Source organism: Lissotriton vulgaris, chromosome 1_1 (assembly GCF_964263255.1).
Source record: "Lissotriton vulgaris chromosome 1_1, aLisVul1.2, whole genome shotgun sequence".
Taxonomy (NCBI): domain Eukaryota; kingdom Metazoa; phylum Chordata; class Amphibia; order Caudata; family Salamandridae; genus Lissotriton; species Lissotriton vulgaris.
In genome coordinates this window covers 1,913,507,358-1,913,521,315 of record NC_141685.1, presented here as the reverse complement: position 1 = coordinate 1,913,521,315, position 13,958 = coordinate 1,913,507,358, and positions in this window count along the sequence as shown.

Genomic DNA, 13,958 nt, shown 5'->3' with positions numbered 1-13,958 from the left:
AGACACAAGAGGTGGCAAAAACAAAGGGGGAAATTACCAAAAGGGGGCAGGATAGACCCCCCCTAACATTTAAGTTTGATGTGGGGGCCATAAAAGGGCCCGCGGGGCAAAAAAAAAATTGTTTTTTTTCGATTTGCGCGTGTACGCGCACCGGGGAATGTACCGGGGAGCGTACCATGGGGAAAAAAGAATGACAGATTTTTTTTAAAATGTAGCATTTTTTTATAAATTGGAGGAAGTTCTAAAAAGAACTGTTTTTTAATTCTTTTTGTTGTTTTATATTTTTTATTGTTTTTTGGAACATTTTTTACTTTTTTGGCTTTTATGCACAATTTTATATTTTTTTGTTATTTTTATGGGGACAAACAAAAAACAGGGAATTGTAAACGGCTCAACTGGAGCAAAAAAATCAGGAAAAAACTAAGGTTTTTTTGGGCACTTGTGGTTGTCACCGGCACAATTGATGAGTTTAATGCTTTGCTCACCATAGCAAATTGTCCTTCCACAAAATATGCAAACTATTTTGAATTCTCCAAACTGGGTTTGGATGTTTGGGACCATCTCCCTTGTCTCTGGATGCAATGGAGTGGGTTGCTTACTTTGGGAGGTGCTGGGAGAAGATTGGGGAGGGTTTCTGGTCAGTTCTCTGACCTCTGCCGCAGCATAGTTGTTTGGGTGCCGGCGTTGCATGTGGCGAATCATGGTGTTGTTGCCAAAAGAATACTTTTTGGCAGGGTTCCCCCTGGAAAGTACAGTGCCACAGATCATACAAGTAACGTTTGGCGCATTAACTTTTTTGAGGCCCCTTGGGATTTTAAAAAACTCCCAGACTATGTGCTCCTTTGGCCTATAGGTGGTAGTATCTTCAGGCAGGTACCGCCTCTCCTCCTCCTCCTCCTCCTCCTCTTCTTCTTCTCCACCACTGTGGTGTTGTGGTGGTCCTTGTGGTGGTGGTGGTGGTTGAGATGCTCCTGCTGCGGCTGCTACTGTAGCCATTTCTCAGTACAAATAAGAACAAATAGGTCTGCAAACAGTTCTTCCTCACTCAAAGTACAAAGTGAGAATGAGGAAAAAAGTTGGGGGCTTTCATTATTTGGAAAACAAAACTGTCCTGAACCAATGAAAACTGTTATTTTCAGGTCACATGACCCGGGCTTTCATCATTTGGAAACCAAAACTGTCTTGAACCAATGAAAAGTTTTATTTTCAGGTCACATGACCCAACACGCTTACGCTACGCGCCCCGGAGGCGCTTACGTAGCGCGATCGTATGCACTCGAGTGCTTCTGGGTGCGCTTACGCCGTGCATATCACGCGGATGCGGCTAAGCGATACGTCACGATGATGTTTTCGTTCGCGGCAATAGCGCTAACGGGACGCTCACCGGTACGTGCACCGGGGCGTGCCGCAAGACTTTGCTTACCGGTGCGCTCACCGGTATGCTCACCGGGAGCGCTCCAGGGCAAAAAAATAAATAAATATAAAAAAAACATCAAGAATATACATAAAAAAATAGTATTACATAAATATACAATACAGGATTAATTATAAAAAATATTATATTTCATAGCTTTAGAAATTTGCTATTAAAAAACCTGAAAAAAAACATAGGTTAGAGGCCCTATGTATAGTTAGGAATTAGCATTTAAAAAACCTATGAAATTCACCGAAAAAACCATAGGTTTCACACCAGTTATAGTTAGGAATTAGCATTTAAATAACCTATTAAATTCACTGAAAAAAACATAGGTTTCACAACAGTTATAGTTAGCTGGAAATTTTACTGACATAAAACCTTTGAAATTCCCACGTTATAGTTAGTTGGACTCACTATCACTTGCGCGCCTGCAATGCACTGCTGATGACGTCACATATTACATCACTCATGACATGGTCAGTGGCATCACTCATGAAGTCATACTTAGTGTATTATAAAATCTAGTTATTCATACAGTCACTCATTGAGTCTTATGTATACCTATTTATATACAACAACTGACACATACACTGTCTTTTATTTTTTTAGTTCGTTGGACATGTACCATTGAGAAATATATTTGCTCATCACCACACCCATAAAGATATTCACTCACCCAAACAACTGTTAGAGCATGTAGTTTTAACTTCATGTATCTACTGAATCAACTATTCACACATCTTTGGGCAGTCACACACCCTCCACCGAACCACACACACATTAACTCTCCCATACAAATACTCAGTTAACTAATCAATAACTAATATAGACTTTCACATAGCTAGTAACCAACTGGAGAACCAGTTTACACAAGAACTGACAAAGTGATACAGATATTCACACAGTTTAGTCACTATCCACTATATTTAGTGAGACACTATAAATTGGTCAAGTAAACAGTCAATTACACTGCTACTAAATCCTCCATCCAAATATTTATTTTTATAGATCCACTCATTCTTCAATGCAAATTGCTATATATATAATGCATATTTAAATAACGAAGCAAACCACATTCACTGGATGATGTCATCAGTGATGTCATCAGTGATGTCAATTGAGATGTCATCAGTGATGTCACTGACCATGTCATGAATGATGTAATATGTGACATCATCAACAGTGGATTGCGGGTGCGCAAAATATAGTTAGTGCAACTAACTATATAGGAGCAATTTCAATGGTTTTGTATGAGTGAATTGTCCAGCTAACTATAACACCCCTAAAACTTATAGTTTTTTAAGTGAATGTATAAATATATATATATATATATCTATTTTACCACCAAAGTTCGGCTGGTCCCAAGCCTCCTGATCGGCGGGCTTACGGCTGGGGTAGCCACCCCCTGTAATCTCCACACACTGTCACCAATGTTGCACTCCTTACATCCAAGGCGAGTCAAAACACTGGAGCCGGGCCCACATGTATTTAGTGCAAAGTTATTTAGACACAATGTCCTACTCGTTTCGAAGTTGCAGTCACTCCTTCTTTACGGGCAAAAAACTTTTGCCCGTGAAGAAGGAGTGACTGCAACTCCGAAACGATTATGACATCTGCCTTGCAATGGCCAGCCAGGGTCTTGGGAAACGCACCGCCGTGAAATTAAATATACGGACTGCAGTGGGGAACGAGAGCCCCGCAAAGTGGAAAAACCAAGCAAATTTCAAATATAGAAGATGGCCTTTCCTTACAACACCCACTGGAGAGTAACAAGCAGTGAAAAGAACAGGATTATTGGCAGTACACCTCGCGAAAGGTGAACGAACTGTGAACCACAAGTCCCAGCATACCTGCAGGCTGTACATCAAAGTCAGTCCACCTGGGGGCAGGTACTGCAGATTTAAAATGAGGAACTTGTTGCGAGGCAGCTGTCATAATCAAGTTTGGTCCGTGATCAAGAGGCAGTAGCCTCGAAATGCGTAGGACCTTGCACGAACAATATTGAAAGGAATGTTGGCGTCTAATGAATAAATGGACCTCTTAACAAAAGAAGAAGTGAGTCCTTCTTGTGTTTTTGTGTGCGCCTCGAAGCTAGTGGCAACTTCTTGTTGGATATATACATATATATATATATATATATATGTATATATATATATATATATATATATATATATATATGTAAATGTAAATGTACAGGAATTTATATAGCGCAAATCACCAAGCGGTTTCTAAGCGCTTGCTTAGGGAACCCGTCCTGGTATTCCCCTGTGAGATAACCCCGGCAGGGTATCCGCAAGGTGAAAGCCAGGCATCCCGCCGCGAGGGGCCGTTATGGAGATTAAGCAAGCTTTTGCCCAGAGTCGCAGAGTGTGAACCCGTGAATCGAGTAGGCACCGGAGCGAGAATTGTCGAGTCCATGGACATTTTAGGACTCAAGACCCCGCCGAGCCCCTAATTGAACCCTGGTCCCGGGCTGACCTCTGCTTCCAGGTCTGCCTCCTCTAACCAGTGAGCCATATATATATAGATATATATATATATATATATATAATCGTTTCCCAAATCACTCCCGCCGTCCTACTGTCAGGGTGGTTCCAACAGAGCACAAACTCCACTTTTCTTGCTTATAGCATTTATTTTACCCTTCCTGCATGCCATAACGTTTCGGTCACCCTGTGACCTTGTTCACATAAGGGAAACGCTATTCAATTATGGTTTTTAACACAACATGTGATAGATCATGTGATGTGATGGAGCATAGGCATAGTGAAAAGACACTAGCAGTATGTCAGTTTTGTTGCCTACGGAGATTACTCATGTTAAAAGAAGAAATATTCATAATTATTTGAAAATTCCTATTTACACGAGTAAAAGCACAATAAATACAATATTAAAATTAATAAATATATACATGTGCAAAGTACAAAAGGTTATCTTAATTTTGTCCAAATGTAAGCTTGGTAAAGGATTTACACTCGCAATTTTTGTATGTCCTCATCATTATTCAGTATTTTCTGGCTGATAAATGCGTTTATGATACTGCGGATGAGGACATCTTCCCATTAGATATAACTTTGTTCTAGGGAATCATGTAGCATTGGGAATGTCTCTCCTGTATTAGCTATCAACGCATACTGCATATAACCACTATTGCCTATCTCCAAATTTGCAAAGTGTGCTCTCTTATCTGATAAATAACTAAAAGTGTATAAGTGCTATAAAAAGGTGCTAAGTGCTACACTGTGCAAATGTGTAGTTCTGTCAAGATAGCCATCTTGTTGTTCTTATGTTTATATCCAGACTCCAGAGAGAGATATATGTATATTTGGCTTAAATGATGGTATTTGTGGTCATCAAAATTGAGATAGTTAGCTTGAATCATTATCTAGAACCATGGTAATCTGATATGTAGGAATAAGGCACATAAAGGGATTGTATATCAAATATCATTCTCATTGGCTTTGTCATAAAAAAGTTAAATATGGTATTTAAAAGAATACTCATAAATAACTTCTCATAAAAAGATCCTTTGGTCAAATTACTGATAAAATTTAACAGTAATAAATATTAAAATCCCTATAATGTTATCCTAAAAAATGATTATAAAAATATAATTCATATATATATATATATATATATATATATATATATAAAAACATATATGAATAAGAATTCATAAAAGATTTCATGTTTTATTTAGAAAAAATATATAAATGGTATAGAAAGTTGTGTAACTCTTCATTATTGTTCAGGCCCATAGGGGTCTTGCTGTCTAATTCCAATACAGTGTGTGGTTCTAGTTGTCTCAACATTTGTTCCCAGTTTCCTCCTCTACGCTGTTTAGGAATAGCTTTGATCACATAGTATTTTAGACAGTTCAGATAATTTTTGAAGGTAGTCTTAAAATGTCGGGATACCGGATATGTTGCATCGTTGTTTACAATAGCTCTAAGGTGCTGAAGAATTCTAACATCCACCTGCAGCTTGGTGCTACCTACGTATCTTAATCCGCAGGTGCACTCTAAGACATATATGGCATATTCAGTACGGCAATTGTAGTTGCCAGTGATAGCTATCTGTTTTTGACTGAAAGGAGTTGTGTAGTGGGTGATGTAAATCCCAAACTTACACGCCCAACATGAAGAGCACTTGAAAAAGCCTGACTGCCTTTGCTCATTTATGGACTACTCTTCACTAATTGAGTCCGCATGAAAGGTGCTCTTCTGAATGTTACAGTGGGTAGTCTTTCCAATTGTGTGGCCATAACACTGTCTGTAAATAGGATTGGCCAATTGGAATTGACTATGGATCTTATCTGTCTTTCCTTGGTACACTCACTGGTTCCTGTCGGGTCGGAATTATCACCGATAGAGCGACCTTTCAATTTGTACCAGTCCGGTACAGCCCTGAAGAGTCGGAGGCAGATTGTGCCATACACGACGAAACACGTGTCGGCTGTTCTTTCCGTGTCTGAACAATAAAAGACAGCACATCAATGCTGGATCACTTGTGTTACATACTGTTCAACTGTGTTTTTTACTAACCTTTGTCTCTACAAAGACTGTTAACTATGACTACGATATTTATGTTTATCTTTAGAGTCTGCATAAACACCATGTTTGTTTCTATTTTCCAGTACTGACTTCTGTCAATATTCTTGTGGGGGATTATAGGGCTTTCCCCTCGTCCCTTTGCACCTCGCAAAACTAGTAACCTTATTTTTAATTACTAGTGTTACTTTTGTGCTGTGCGCCACCTTCTAAAAACCCTTGCTCTGCCCCACATTACTAAAATGGTCTGGGTGCGGTGGTGTAACGAAATTTGAGGGGGCCCTCCTGAAAGGTACGTTAAGGGGCTCTCTCCTGATTAAATTAGGAGCTCTCTGGACGAAGCACTGTTCTGAGGGGGCCCCCTGGAGCCTGGGGTGGCTCTAAGGAAAGCCCTTGTGTTAATTGTGAGTTTGTTGGCGCTACATGTAAGTGAGGATGCACAGCTTCAGTTTGTTGAGAAAAACTTAGTTTCCCTGGTCTGTGAACTGTACTCAATCAGTCCTGTAGATGCCATCCATATCAAAACATATGTTGTTGTTGTAGATGGACCCCATTCTATGATCTCTAAGGTATGCAGACACAGCTTTATTTACATTCTTCTGAGCTTTCTCAATCTGAGGACAGAATTGATTTGACCATTTCCACTTTTGTCTTTGGCATATATTGGAGTATACAAAGACAGTTTGAGGTAAAAGCAACATTAATTGTCCATAGGTATCCTTCTTGAGCATTTACAGACCTACCCCAGTCAATGTGCCTAGGTCATTGTCATCAAAGTGCACAATCATGAGGTCAGGGGGTTGGAGATGCAAAGACGTTTCAACCAAAGGCAACAATTGGTGCCACTTTAATCCTCTCTGGGCAACCATTTAATGTTCACATTTTGTAAGCTTAGGTCTTTGTCAATACGTCTGTATTCAGCATACCTTTTGCACCAGAAAACATAGCTGTGACCTACGACCCATACTAGAATTTTGAAGGTGTGGCTGGAAGGAATCAAAAGATGTCTGTAGCTCTTGTAGCCTGTTGATAGAATGAGAGATATGTTGAAAGGTGGAGAAGAAGCTTTATTTAGGAGATAACGACAACTGATTGGGTGGTGAAGAACATTGTGTAGTGAAACTAGGATGCATGTTAGTTTGGTGAGAAAGTATGTTTCTGATTGGTTAATAAAAAATGTTTGAAACGTACACAATATAGGGTACGATCAGACGTGCGGAGCACAACCACACCTGCTACTTGCATTTGGAAGGTACTGTTCTGACTTAAAAAAATTGTGAACTTGTGATCTGTATGTGCGCTTGATTGTTCCAGAAACTGTTAGGATGAAGTATGGTGAACTTATGACCTGCACCTGGTGTTGAATGTTCCAGAAACTGTTAAGATGAAGTATGGTGAACGTATTACCTGCACATGGCATTGAATGTTGCAGAAACTGTTGTGTTGAAAGTTGGTGAACTTGTGACCTGAAGTCTTTCGTTGAATGTTGCAGAAATGGTTGGTATGAAAATTGGCAAAAGGTGATTGGTAGAGCAGTACAAATAACTGTGGTATTAAAATATGAAATGCAAAATAAGTTACAACTCGTAAGCTATTAAAGTTAATTTTCCAAAATAAGTAGGATGTCTAGAAGAAGTGTGTTCTTTACAGTTTGCAGTAGCATTTTTAGAAATAGGCTTCTAAATTGTTGTAAGGGTTTGGGGCTGTATGATGATGCAGCAGTGTGGGGGAGTGTCCAATCCATAAAATATGAGAACCAGTTGGGGGTGTTTTGCAATTTGAAATAATAAAGGAATGATTGTGATTTGTTACGTACATGTATTTAAGTACAAAAAGAAAGGGAAATTTTGCCCTTATTGGTTCTATTCTTGACAAGAGTCTAGAATTATATTTATTGTGTGAGAAAGAAAATATTGCCTGTGTTTGTGAAATTCAAAATCTGCATACCAACTACAGAGGTGTGTTACAAATTAATAAGGTGTGTAATCTATTGTGTAGTAGTGGTTGAGTGTTTGAGACGATATTTATAAGTTTGAAAAAAATGTGTGCGTAAATAATATGTGCTTAGAGTGTGAGTAGTTGCTGAACAAGTACCCATATATATTTAGGAGTTTTACAGGAAGAAGTGCAGTTTGTCATGTTTAAAGTAAACCTGGGCGTAGTTCGCGTAGTAGTGCTATGCATAGCTATGGAAGTGCACTTTGCACTACGCGAGCTACACGAACTGCGTAGTGCACTTTGCAAAATGCTGTTTGGACTGATTGCTCAGTGCCGGATGCTTGTCCCCACTGTGCAATCAGTGCACACTGCATCTTGCTCAATGCAAGCGGTCATTTTCTGCTGCTCGAGTAGAGTTTTACTCGAGCGTTAGCTTTCTCAACGCTGACTGGTAGTTTCTCATCAAGAGCAGTCGCGAGCATACGCTACCCCTCGCAATGAGAAACCTGACCTCCCCGTGTTGAGAATCTCACCGGGAGGTTTATTTTCCATGCTCGTGATTGGTAACTGGATGTTGCTGATTGCGAATGAGGAAAAAGTCTCGCTGGCATGTCATTTTGCTAGCTCGCGGTCGCCAAATTGATGCTGAGGACCGCGAGCAAACAAAAAATGACCGATTTGCTACGCGTGTTTGCATGGTGCAACGTGCAATTCACGTAGTGTGAAGTAGCGCAAACTTCGCAAACTATGCTAGTGTAGCGTAGTACTTTGCCCAGGGTTAGTTTAAAGGAGTATAGGATTTGAAAGTGAGGTACAGGATTAATTTGCATTTGAAAATAATTTTAGGAAATATAAAGAAATTGTAGTCCGTTTCCACGTTGTTACTTGTCAAAAAAAAGTGGGGAGGGTGTTTTGAAGAGGCATGTTTTAATAACTTGAGGGAAATAAAAAACAAAGAAATGTTGCGTGCAGATGTTGTGCTCGGAATTTTCACACTGGTGAGCTATATTTGTATGTAAGTGTAGGCAACTGTGACAGTACCTGGCTGTGCAGATTGTGCAGATATTAGAAGGCCGGTAGATTGCGAGATTAAGAATGATACGTCCCTTTCTATATGTATTTTTGCACATGTTATGCATCGGAAGATTAGAGAAATAAATAACAGTGGTAGACATCTATTTGTATGTTTCTTTTAAGTATGTGCTACTAGGAAAAGATACAACTCCATGCACGCATGCTTTCATTGATATGGTGATACTGTCAACTGTGATATGAAGTGTTTGTGCTTTGCATTTGGATAGAGTGAAGACTGTTAGTAGTTGCTGAGTAGTGAAGAATGAAAAGACAGATGAGGTCAAAAACACGGTGGTTAAGGGATTAGTGATTATGGTCTTTCGTATGAGTGTTTGGGATGGTATTGTTGAAGTAAGCCATATATATTTAAGTATTTTCGTGAAATGAGGATTGCAGTCTCTTATGTTAAAGGGTCTGCATGGTGTTGCGAGTAAGGTACAGGGTTGAATTAACATAGAAAATCAGCCCAGTGACTGTAAGACAAATGGGAATGTTTGTAGTTTGTGCCTTGTCATAAAATACAGGTGGTGGGGGCATAGGGGGGCATTTTTTTTTTACTAGAGATATGTTTTATGAATGTGTGAGAGATAAAAAAGAAATGGAAATGTTCTGAGCTTATTTTATGTACGAATTTGTTCTCACTGGTGAAGTACATGTGAATATAAATGGAGGGAATTGTCAGCGTCTCTCCCTGTGCTGAATCTGTTTATATCAGAGGTCCAGCAGATCAAAAGTTTGGTAATTATACGTCCGCTGACCCCCTCCACCCGTCTTTGCTCCAGCTTTTTTATGGTTTGTCTCCTGTCGTTTATAAAAGGAACATAAGAGAAGCCCATGTACCCTGAGAAATAGCACTTAGACATGGGTTGGCTTTTTGGTGGCATCTGTGCAGTGCATGGAAAGTTGCAATCGGTTTGGGTGGTATACAAGTGCAATGTGTGATGTTGAAAAGATTACATGATCTTGTGTCTAAGGTACAGGGCAGTAGTAGCTCGGCGAGAGAATGTTGCGGGGTGTTGGGGCAGGGCAGGGAGGGGCTTTGAGAGGGGTTGTAGAATCCGACACACTTAAACTTGTGTGCGGTGCATCACCAACTCGGTGCTGCAGCGCTCACAAGGTAAACTGTTTTTTTTTTTATTACTTACCTTACTCCTGTCCATGGTATGTTGGACTCCACTACCTCCCTCCATGCCCTTCCCCCACCCCGCTCCACCCCACCGCCCTACAGCACTGCCTCATTGAGCCGCTACTGGTACAGGGATGAATCTGGGTCCAAAATTGGCCGGGTAGTGTAGAAGAAATGGGCTTCTGCTGATTGAAGCTTGTGGAAAAATAGTGGGGGGGCTTTAACACTGACATACTTTAGTAACTTCAGTCAGATGAAAAAAATGAAATGTTGTTTGCACACTTAGTGCATTTGTTTGTGCACACTTGTAAAGCATGTGAATATAAGTTAAGGTATTGTCAAGCTTCCTGCTCGTGCTGAACCTGTGCACATCACAGGGGCGGCTGATCGAGAGACTGGGAATGGCACGTCACTTGACCCTCCTTCCTTCCTCCCTCTCTCTAACGGTTTGTCTCCTGTTGTTTCCAAAAAGGAAGGTAACAAAGGCCCGTGTACCATGAAAAATCACACTTGGACTTTTACTGGCCTGTTGGGGGCATCTGTACAGTGCAGAAAAAGTTGCAATTGGTTTCAGTGGTATATGAGTGCAGTGTGTGATGTTGCAATTGTTATGTGGTCTTGTGTCTAAGGTACAGGGATGAATTGAGGTCTAAAATGCACCGGGGTAATGTACATGAAATGGTGTTCTGCAGATTGAAGCTTGTGAAAAAATACTGTGAGGGGGCTTTAAGAAGGACATGCTTTATTAAGTTCAGCAAGATTAAAAAAATTAAATGTAAGTTAAGGCACTGCCAAGCTTCCTGCTCATGCTGAAACTGTGTACATCACAGGGGTGGAAGGTCGAGAGATTGGGAATGACACGTCCCTTGACCCCCCCTTAATTCCTCCCGCTCTCTAACTGTTTGTCTCCTGTCATTTCTAAAAGGAAGCTAACAGAGGCTTGTGCACCATGAACAAAAAGCAGTTAGGCTTTCACTGGCTTGTTGGTGAATCTGTGCAGCGCACAGAAAGTTGCAATTGGTTTCAGTGGTAAATGAGTGCAGTGTGTGGTACTGCAAAGGTTATGTGGTCTTGTGTCTAAGGTACAAGGATGAATTCGGTCTAAAATGCGCTGGGATCATGTACAAGAAATAATCTTCTGCTGATTGAAGCTTGTGGGAAAATACTGTGTGTGGGATTTTAACACGGACATGGTTTATTAACTTCAGTGAGATACAAAATTCAATGTTGTTTTCACACTTCGTGTATTGGTTTGTGCATACTTGTGAAGCACATATGAATATAAGTTAAGGTATTGTCAAGCTTCCTGCTTGTGCTGAACCTGCATACATCACAGGGGTGGCAGATCGAGAGACTGGAATGACACATCCCTTGAGGCCCCCTTTCCTCTCCTGTTTCCTCCCGGTGTGTAATAGTTATTGTTCTCTTGTTTGCAAAAGGAAGGTAACAGAGGCCTATCTGCGATGATCCTCACTGGTCTTCTGGGGACATGTGAGGAGCACAGAGTAAGTCGTAATGTAGTTCTACGGTATAGAAAAAAACTGCACACAGTTGCAACTTACATATCATTCTAATTTACATTGCTTGATGATTTGTCCTAACAGTTTAACGTTGCTGAGGTATGTCTATGCTTCAACATCTATTTTCACACAAGTTATGTATTAGAATCTCTGATACCTATAAAACATAGGTATAGTACTAGTTTTATGTTTCTTTTAAGTATGATGTTAGTAGAAAAAGGCATAGGGATATGTATGCATCCTTTGAGTAATATGGTGAGAATTTGAACTGTAATATAGAAAGGGTTTCTGATTTGCGTGTGGGAGGTTGAACATTGTTAGTAGTTGCTGAGTAGTGAGATACAAGAGGCCAATAAGGTTAAAGACATGATAGGAAATGATTTAGTGATGATGGTACTTTGTATAAGTGTTTGGGAAGGTATTGTTGAAGAACGCATGAGTAGTGTTTTGATATTGGAAATCCAGACAATAGTAATGTAAATAATTGCTTGGTACTTAATATTAGTAAGTAAATTAAATTATTTTAAAATATTGAATAATTGTAAGAAACTAGTGAAACTGTTCTTTGCGTTTCAGAAAATTATTCTGTTTGGATCACAAATGCAAGATGGCAAGAAAAGATGAAAAGAGAAGAAAACAAAAAAAATGTACTTAACGAAAAATAAACAAATATGTCACAAGCAAATGAGAGTGTTACCAAGATTAAAGTTTGTTTAGGTAGGACCACTAAACAGTTTCTTAAAAAGATGTGGAGAAAATATATGAGAAAAATAGGAATGAAAGGACAAAGAAGAGTTTTTCAACTAAAGAGAAGGAGATTGGAGAATGACACTTCAAATGCAAATAGAAAACAAAAAAATAAGGAAAAAAACACAAGTTACATGAAGACAAAAACAATTTCAAGAGATTCGACAAAGACTTTTTCAAAGTAGAGTAAATCAGACTTTATTGAAAGACTGTAAAAAGTATAAAAAAAATTACTAGCTTACAAATAAAAGCAGTGGATTAAAACTGTAGTAGATACTGCATTTAGCTTGAAACAAAAATTATTTATATTAATTCTAAAAAGGATGACTTTTTTAATGAACCAATGAAGTTTCTGAAAGACAAAAGTAAAAGAAAAAGGTTGTTAATAGAAGTAACTTTTGTAAAACTTTCAGTGTGGAGTGGAAACACACTTCTACTAGTGAGCCTTCCTTTAGTAAAGAAAGCTACTTTCAAGACAACTATTTACCATTTGCAGTTGATACTGGAGGTCGCTGTAATGAAGTGCGGAATGGTTTTTCCTTTGCCAAAGAAGAAATAGTTACGAGTGCAGAAGAATTAATAGCTCAAGAAGTGCAAGGGAAATGCATACAAGCTCCTGTATATAAGTGGGATTGTAGCAGTAATTGCAGTTTCAACAGGAATCTATTGACATAATGCAATACGTTTTACGACAATATGAACAGAAAAGTGGTAATAATAATAATAATCCGGTATTTGTAAAGCGCACAGCTACCCGGAGTAGGTTCCCCGGTGCTGGGGGCCGTCGGAAAGACTAGATTACGCAAGTCAGCCCAGAGTCACATGGTGCTGGGCAGACCCTTTGCCACGGATCGAACCGTGATCCCCAGCATCTGGCATCAGTCGCCCTGGCCGCTGCGCCACACCTCTTCCACAAGAAGAATAGGTTGTTACAAGGGCTAGATCCATGGAATGTTATAAAATATACTAGGAAGCTCGGTCATTCTCTGGCTTGTCTTTTGAGAAAAGTGTGTTAAAGAACTTTTCATCACTTATGAAAATTAGCAGTACACCATTCAGGAATGCGGAGGTTTGTAAGAAAAGTGTACTATGTAAAGACTCTTTCATTATGTTTAAGTGAACTGAACACAGCTCTTTTACACAGTTGTTTATCAGATGTCGAAAAATGTATGATGAAATTCAATTTTGTTTTTTGGGTTCAGAACCGCAATGTGTAGAAACTGAGAGCTTGACAACAGCAGATGTTGAAGAACATGGGAAAGACATTACCATTGACCAGTGTGAACAAGAAATTACAAAGTTTAAGACAGTGTGTTCTGAAAACCAAACTATGTTTGTATTTGTTGTCGTCATACTCATTATAAAAGCCAAACCAGGAATGTTAATTTGTATTTACAAAGTGAAAAGGAGAAAAATGATAGGTGGCAGCAATTTGGAGGTTACTTGTTCGTGGAAGGTCGATTTCAGTTGGGTACTAATCAACGTATTTGTAAATATTGCTTTTTTTGACATTTTTTTATTGTTAGCAGGCTGACGAAGAGAACAACAAACAAAAAAATAATAATAGTACATAAAACACAATACAT